The following is a 9,476-nucleotide window of genomic DNA, read 5'->3' as shown; positions in this document are numbered from 1 at the left end:
AACATTTGTATAGTGCTTATAGATTTGGGGAGTTGTTTGTATAAATTATCTCATCCATTAGTCAAAACTGCTTAGAAAGACAAATATGGTTTTCATTAGCATTTTCTAGTAAAGAAAATTAATATGGAGTAATTAAATGATTTTCCTACAAATTTGAAAATATACTTCATAGTTTTTATTGGATACTAAAAATGACAAAGGAAATAAGCACCTATTCTCTATGTTAGACATTGCATAACACTTTATAATTATTTTATTTGATCCTCATACTGAAAGGTGCAATTATTAATCCCATGTTATAATTGGGGGGCACAAGGAAGAAAGAAGTTAAATAACTTATTCAATATGACAGATGTAGTAAAACACAGAGCTAATAAGTATCTAAGCCTAGATTTGAATTCAAATCTTCATGATTCTCCTTTTATCTACTGCAAAACATGGCAGGGAGATTATTATGTTTTGTCATACATGACCAGACCTATGCTTTAGAAAAATTATACCAACAGCTTTGTGGAAAATGTTTTAAAGTAAATAGAAACTTTAGGCAGACCAATAAGAAGGCTATTTAGTAATTTAGACAACAGGTTGATGAAGTCTTTTGTAGGAGTAAAAATAAATACTCCTAGTATTTAAAAATATATAGGATTTTAATAATAAATCAAAAGAGAGGGAAAAGAAAAAGGGTTCTTTAAGTCAAGTGAGCAGAGCAAAGAGAGCCAGAGATTCACACCTGCAGCACGTTACCAAAAATACAAGTTCTGAAAAAAGAGCCCTGCAACATGGGTCTCAGCCAAATTTATCTCCTAAGCATCCTTAGGTAAAATGAGGACATAACTTTAAAGGATGCTGAGAATGTAGTTCAGCTGTTGCAAATTCTCCATCTGCACACTTTTAAGTTACTCTTTATGGAAAAGAGATTTAGACACATGTAGGTGATGTTTGGGGGGGGGGGTGAACAGCTGAATGAATATTTGCTAAACATAAGAAAGGAGCCAAGGATAAAAACAAGTTTACCAACCTTCTTTTTATTGTATAAATATTAAAATTTTCTTGAAAGTATCTACTATGAAATCCTTTTGATGGGCATTTTATTCATAAGACTTTACATTATTCAGGTATTAATTACCATGCTTCATGAGGTGTTGGGCTATAGGATTGCCTGTAAATATGTTGCTTCCCTTGATAAGAACAACAAAAAAAAAGTTCAGAAAAGGGATACATTGCTTGGTGGGGGCTGGGGAGAGAGGAAAGAGAGAATTATATTTTAGAAATGCTAATTTTGAGATAACTGTAGGGTATATATGTAAAAATATCTCAATGTCCATTGATAATGTACAGGATTAGAACTCAGGAGAGTACCTAGATATATAAAGGTGGGCATTATCTACACAAAGATGATAATTGAATCCATGGAAGATAATGGGATCTCCAAGTGAGACAGTAAGAATGAAAAATGTAGATTGACTAGGTCAGAAATATACATATAGCTATAGATAAGGGTTTAGATACATCAATATTTGACCCTATAACTTAGCTCTCTACTTGATACATAATATATAAATATATGAATGATATTAAATAGATGTGAAGTAACAGCAGTAATAGTATATTATGAAGTAGCAAAGACAAAACTGATTCAGATTAAGAATATATTAAGAGTTCTGGCTTTAGAAAGAATATTTATTAGAAAAAAAGAGATAATGTAGGAATAATAATTTTCTTCTTGTTGAAGAGAGCAACACAATCTTCTCAGTTGCAACCTAAAGGATATCCCATACTTTTCATGATTTCTCCTCTCTGTGTAGTTTTCTGAAAAAAAGTCTGTTAGTTTCTCCTTTGAACATATTTAGCCCCTCCTCTTTTCTGTTTGCAACCACTGTACTGCAGGACCCCATCATCTGACATATGAGGTAATAAAAGCTTGCTGGTGGATCTGCCTGCCTTTTGTCTCTACCCTCTCCAATCCTTAATCCCTTTAGTGACTAAAGTAATCTTGAAACATCAGTTTCATCATCCCCTCACCCTGCACTCAATAAATTCCAGAAGTTCCCTATTGCCTGCTGGATTTATATATATATATATATATATATATATATATATATATATTTATCATTCAGAACATGACCCTCATTCTGTTGTTTCCAGTCTTCCTACACCTTACTTCCCAACTTGTAGTCTTTGATCCCTTAATACTGGGCTACTGACTATTTCATGAAACATGCATTCCATTAATGAGTTCTAGGTATTTTTTTTCTGGCTGTTGTTTATACACTGAATGCTCTCTCTCCTCTGCTCCCTTACTAATCTCTTTAGCTTTCTTTTAGTTCCAACTAAAATTGTTCTTTTACTGCAAATTTCCTTAATCCTTTTTCTGTTTGTTTTTTTTTAACATTTTTTTTCAATCACACATAGAAAAAAATTTTGAAAATTGTTTTCTGACATTTTAAGATGGAAATTATTTCTGTCCCTCTCTCCCTCCCTCCAGGTAATGAATAGTCTGATACAGGTTACACTAGGGCATTAATGCAATATGTATTACTTTATTGCTCCTGTTGTAATAGAAGACATATCACATATACAATAAAAAACTTATGAATAAAAAGGAGTGGAAGGTGTCATGCTTTGTTTTCAATGGTTCCAATGCTTTGTTTTCCAATGGTTCCTTTTTGGCTATGGATAGCATTTTTTATTATGTGTCTCTTGTGGTTATCTTGGAATTTCCTTTGCTGATAATAGTTAAATCCTTCAATTTTGAACATCATATAATATTTTTTGTTATTGTATACATTGTTCTACTGGTTCTGCCCACTTCACATTGCATCAGTTTATATAAGTATTTCCAAGTTTTTGTTTTTTTGTTTATTTTTTTAATGAACTCCCTGTTTTTTTTTTTTTTTTGTAATTTCTCATGGCACAATAGTATTCCATTAAACCTTAAAATACAACTTGTTAATCCCTTTCCCAAGTGATGTTCCACACCTCAACCTCCAAATCTTTGCCACTACAAAAAAGAGCTACTAAAGATATATTTGATACAGATTGGTCCTTTTTCCTTAACTCTGATCTCTTTGGGGTACAAACCCCAAAGTGGTATTGCTGGGTAGAATGATATGCATAGCTTTACGGCCCTTTAAGCATGGCTCCATATAATTCTCTAGAATAGGTATATCAATTTAAAGTTCCACCAACAATATATTGGTGTCCAAAATTTCCAACAAATTCTCCAACATTTATAATTCTTTTTTTCCCCTTTTAGTCATGTTAGGTAATCTGATAGGTATGAAGTGGTATCTCAAAGTTACTTTAATTTGCACTTCTCTCATCAAGAATGATTTGTACATATTTTTTTCATATTACTATAGATAGTATCAAACTCTTCCTCTGAGAACTGCCTGTTCATATACGTTTATGATTTTTCAATTGGATAATGCTATATATTATTATAAATCTAATTTAGTTCTCTATATATTTGAGAAATGAAGTCTTTGTCAGATACACTTGCTATATGGTTTTGTCTCAATTTGTTATTTCCCTCCTGATCTTAATTCAAAGGGATTTTTGTACAAAAACATTTTAACTTTATGCAATAAATGTTATTCATTTCATTTTTTGTAATGTCCTCTGTTTTGTTTCACCATAAATTCTTTCTTAAGTTTGATAGGTAAAGTTTTCCATATTCCCCTAATTATTTATGGTATGACCTTTTATTTCTAGAACAACTATCCATTTTCTTTTCTTTTCTTTTTTTCTTCTTCTTTTTTTTATTTTGTGCCAGGTCCTATTCTTTTTTAAAATTAATTTATTTAGTCAATTTGGAACATTATTCCTTGGTTACAAGAATCACAATAGTTCCGTCCCTGCCCTACCCTCACCCTTCCCGCAGCCAACACAAAATTTCATTGGGTAGTACATGTGTCCTTTGATCAGAACCTATTTCCATGTTGTTGGTGTTTGCATTAGGATGTTCATTTAGAGTCTACATCACCAGCCATATCCCCTTGAACCATACATTTAAGAAGTTGTTTTTCTTCTGTGTTTCTACTTCCAGTTTTTCCTCTGAATGTGGATAATGTTTTTTTTTTTCCTTCTCCTAGATTCCTCCAACTATCCTTTTTCAATTTATCCTGGGGTATGGGGTGAGCTACTTGTTTTTGCCTAGTTTCTGCCATACTGTTATCTAGTTTTCTCATCAGTTTTTGCTAAATAGTCAGTTCTTGCCCCCAAAGTTTGCATCCTTAAGTTGATAGAACACTAATATGCTATGGATATTAACTTCCATGTTTTGATTATGTAATGTGGCTGATGGTTTTCCTAATATTGAACCATCCTTGCATTTCTGATATAAAACTCATCTGATTATTATGTATGACCCTTGTTATATAATGTGGTAATTTCCTTGCTAGTATTTTGTTTAAAATTTTTGCATCAATGTTCTTTATGGAGACTGGTCTATAGTTTTCTTTGTTTTATTTCTTTCTGATTTAGGTATCAGTACCATAATTGTGTAATTAAAAGAGTTTGGAAAAAATTTATCTTCCCTTACTTTTTCCAGATAGTTTATGTGGTACTCAATTAATTGTTCTTGGAATATTTGGTAGAATTCTCTTATGAATTCATCTGGCTATAGGGCCTTTTTCTTAGGGAATTAATTGATGGCTTGCTCAATTTCTTTTTCTTTCATGGATTTGTTGAAGTATTCTATTTCTTCTTTTGTTTATCTGAGTAGTTTATATTTTTGTAAGAATTCATCTATTTCACTTGGATTGTCAATTTTGGGGCATATATTTGGGTAAAATAACTCCCAATCACTGCTTTAATTTCTTCTTCATTGGTGTTAATTCTATTCTATTTTATTTTTTATTTTTGATACTGGTAATTTGGTTTTCTTCTTTCTTTATTAAGTAAAATTAAACATTGTTATATCTATTTTATTTTATTTTTTCATTAACTCTTTCTCTCATTAATTCAATGATTTTCTAATTTCCAATTGGATTGATAACTCCCTTTATTTTCAGTATTTTTAATTTAGTATTTAATTGGGGGAGGTATTTCATTTTTTCTAGGTTTTTGTTGTTGTTATTGTTGTTGTATATCCTGTTCATTGATCTGTCTCTCTCTGTTTTCTTAAGCATTAAGTGACATAATTTCTCCATAAGTACATCTTTGACTGTTTCCCACAAATATTGGTATGTTATTTCCTCTTTGTTATTTAATGGAATTATTGATTGTTTCTGTGATTTATCCTTTGAATTATTATTTCTGTAAGATAATATTTACTTTACAATTAATTTTTTACTTTTTATGTTATGCTTTGAGTAATACATTTTTATTGCTTTGTAGTTTGAAAAGGATGCATTTAAAGTCTTCTTTTCTACATTTGGATATGATTTTATGACCTATTTATATGGTCAGTTTTTGTGAAAGAAACATATATTATTGAGGAAAAAATATATTCCCATTCAGTTTTCTGTTGAGGTCTCTCATATCACAGTTTTAAATGCCTTTTTTAACTCCTTAATTTATATATTGTTCATGTTTTGGTTGCATTAATTTGTTTCTCAAGAAAAGGTTGAAGAACCCCCCAATTACCTTTTTACTATTGATTTTCACTTGTAGCAAATCTCCACTTAAAGTGGAAGCCCATGTCAGTTGTTTCTTCATCTACCTTCAGTTACACTACTCTGCATTTCCCCATCATCCCCCTCTACTAGGTACTTTCATCCTTCCTTTTCTCTTTTTTTGTGTATTATCTTTTCCCATTAGAATATAGCATTTGAATGTTGAGGAGAAGCACTAGACTGTGATTTAATTACAAATGAGAGTTCTCTCTACCTCTGTAAGTTGTCTATTCTCTGCAAAGTTTAGCCTTAGGGAGTTTCCTAGAGTGCTAAAAGATTAAGAAGTGACTTATTCAAGGTTACACATATCAGAGGTAGATATAGGATCCAGGTATTCTGGCTTTCACTCGCTTTGAATAACTTTGGTACAAATTGTGAAACATGGGAAACACTGACATAGGACCCTCCTGCATAACATGTCCATATCAAAGAAACCTCTGTGTTCTATGAACAAATAGAATTGCAGTAGTTCATCAGAAACATGAGATACAAAAATTTAGAGAAACCTCCACTACAAATGTTCATATGTGTGCCCAGTATGTGATAGGGTCTTCCAACTTTGTATTTATCTAATGAGTCACAGCTAGACACACTATACATTGACTTCAACACAGTGAAGTTATTTTGGTTCTCTTTAAGTGTGAAGGACTAGAACCAACTAATATTCAATATACTCCATGTATTAGTGTGCATATATTTATATGAATTAGATACATGAACATAGAGAAATATAAACATATAGTCATTCTAGATTGGGTCCTAATTCCTGAATTAATAGATGATATCTATTACAATTAGAAATTCATATTAATTAATTTTACCTCACATAAAACTATTATTACATTTCCTAAAACTATTTTCATATCCAGTCCCAACAAGAATATTGAACATTAGTTCAGAAAAATAAAAATTTCCCCCTATTAGACTGAGGACAAATTTTAAAATTTTATATTAGGGATTATTTGACATACCTTGCCCTTCTCAGTCTCATCTATTTGTAAGGTGGTTTAATAGTTTAATCTCTTCTGTTTGACATGGGATATTGTCTCCTATTCCAATGACTCTACATTATACTCTAATGAAAGTTTCTATTAAAAATTGATTTTGTAAGCTGCACTGTTCTGTTTAAGGTGAAACAAGCAAAGATATTTGTGTCAGTTCATTGATGTTTGAAAAGCTCTTTGCAGATGCAGCTGTCAGCTTTCCAGTGATAGCTATGAGAGGTTTTATGTCACCAGTGAATTAAAAAAAAATCAGTAAAATGCAGAAAAAGCCCATACAATGTGGAAGTGCTTCAGGTTCTGTAAGCTTGCCTGAGACATAAATGAAAGGCTATCAAAAAACTAGAGTGGTGATCTACACATAATGAAATGTCTGAGCTTGACCTCTGTTGTTCTTGTTATAAGGAGAAGAGTTTAGAATATTGCTGAGACCAGTGTGGTCTTTGAGATTATTTTTATTGAGATATATTTGAGATATATTTGAGAAACTAGAGGAGCTGTCTTTTCAGTTTTCAAGTCATTAGTAATAGCTTTTTTATAAAACATTGTTTCTAATTCCCAAACTAAGGTGATTAAATTGAATTAATTGTATTTGGTCAAGTGTTTTCATATTCCCAATAAAGGAGTACATCTAAACTGCTGTTCTTTCTGCATTTTGTTGGTAATGAAGAGAAACTTATCTAACTGACCTAAGGCATGGATTACTACATTTTCATTCAGTACATTCTCAGATGACATTCTAGCACCATATTTCAAGAATAAATGTAATGGAAGTGAAAGGGGAAATGGTTTTTAAAACTGAAAATAAGTTAACATAAATATTTCTCATTCAAGGAAGTAGTTTCCATTTTTTTACTTTGTGGAAAGAAAAGTTATACTGTATACCACTCTTTTTTATTTCCCTCACAATATTGATTTATTTTCTGATAACCACATTTTAATATAGTTTCACTTGTTGATCATAGGAGGTAAAAAGAGCTAACGTTTCTCCATAATGCGAACATCATATTTCCTGAAAAAAAATTCCTAATTTGAGATGATTGATCTGACAGGGTAGTATAGTATTGTGAAGAGATTCAGGCTTCAATACACTTCATAAAAACAACAAAGAAGAAGGATTAGGAAATAACAAGAAATCATATGCAAAAAATAATTTTAAAACCAACTTAAGATGAAAACAGAAATAAAGAATGTTGATTAAATTTAATTGCAGACATACATAGAAATAGCAATTGAATAAGCTAACATATGAAAAATCATTAAAAAAATAAAAAAAATCAGCCATGAAAGATATTATAAAACAAGTATTCAGATATCTATGATCCACTTTTTATTTAATAAATGTATTCATTTGTTTATTTTTTGTTTATATTTATCTGTTTAGTGATTAATCTATTCATTTATTTAGGTTATTTGTCTATATATTGATTTGTTTGTTAATATAGTCCTGCGATTTAACTGATATTAGGAGTTTCTCTTTAAGAGGATGTCAAGCAAAGAATATCTATTTGTATCTACTTTGCAGTAGATAGATGGTTGCATTATTAAGTGATTAAGGATGATCATTAGGAAGAAAGGACCAGTTCAAATGCTGGTTCTAATACTCATTTAATTGCCTTGGACAGGGTACTTAATCTGTCTAGGCCTTAGTTTCCTAATTTTCAAAATGAAAAAAAAATTGGATTAGTTGGCCTCTCAGGATTCTTCTCTCTATAGATCAAATATGTTATAAAACTTAATATGTCTAGACACATCATAGTCATAGTTCAATGAATCAAAAAAATGAAAATGTTACATGCTTTCACAAAAACATGAAGAAATCACTTGTCAAGGAAGAATAATAAGAATCTATTCAAGGTGGACATTGAAGGATTAAAGAAATTGAAATGTAACACAAAAAGTAAGCAGAAGCCAGAATTATCTACCCAGAAAAACTCAAAATGATTTCCAAACACAAGAGATAAATATTTGAGAAGATATCACACTTTGAAAAAGCAATATAAAAAGTATCATAAAAATAAAACAAACCACTCAAGCAAAAAGATTTTAGAATTTAGAAAAGCCTATAGTAACCAGTTGATTGTGAAATAAGACAATCCTCATATAATTATACATAATATATACATAATACAGAGACACCTCTGTTTTCATAGATAATCCATCAAAAAAACAATCCATGAAATCTGAAACCAACAACAACTATGGCAATTATTGCCATATGAATCAATGTATTTCCAATTAATTCATTCTAGACACTCCAAAATACATACCAAAACACATTTTATAGAGAATGAAGTGTTAAATACCAAAACAATAAGAAATTTATATACAATGAATATAAAAGACTAAAGTAAAAAATAAATGAACTTAAATGTTTTTATGTTTTAATGTTTTAAATGTTTTAAATTCATAAACTTTGCATTTACCTTTCTGAAGACTCTTCATGTATGGCAGAGACCTCAAAAGGGAAAGAGAGGTTGTTGTTTGGAAGGGGAGTTCCCTTCCATAAAGTCCTTAAATATCAAGGTATTATCTGGAAAGACTTTGGAAAGAAGCTGACATGTAAAAGAGTTGTTATCTTGATTATATTCCTCTTCTCAGCTGAGATACTTTGGGAGAATTTCTACTTGACTTAGATGAGATATCTCATTCCCACTGGAAGAGCTCATTCATTTTGTATGGTCAGGTATACTCCTTCATATGCTTTATCTGATTTCTGTTTGCTATCTGTATGGATAAATGGATTTATTTGCTTTTCTGTACATGTATTGCTCGTACTTAGCAGGAAAACTTGTGGGTCACCCTTTACTTTTGCAACACTAGCATCAATATCAATTGGGAATACTGATGAAATCCA

This window comes from Monodelphis domestica, chromosome 4 (genome assembly GCF_027887165.1).
Source record: "Monodelphis domestica isolate mMonDom1 chromosome 4, mMonDom1.pri, whole genome shotgun sequence".
Classification (NCBI taxonomy): domain Eukaryota; kingdom Metazoa; phylum Chordata; class Mammalia; order Didelphimorphia; family Didelphidae; genus Monodelphis; species Monodelphis domestica.
This window is presented reverse-complemented; position numbering follows the sequence as displayed.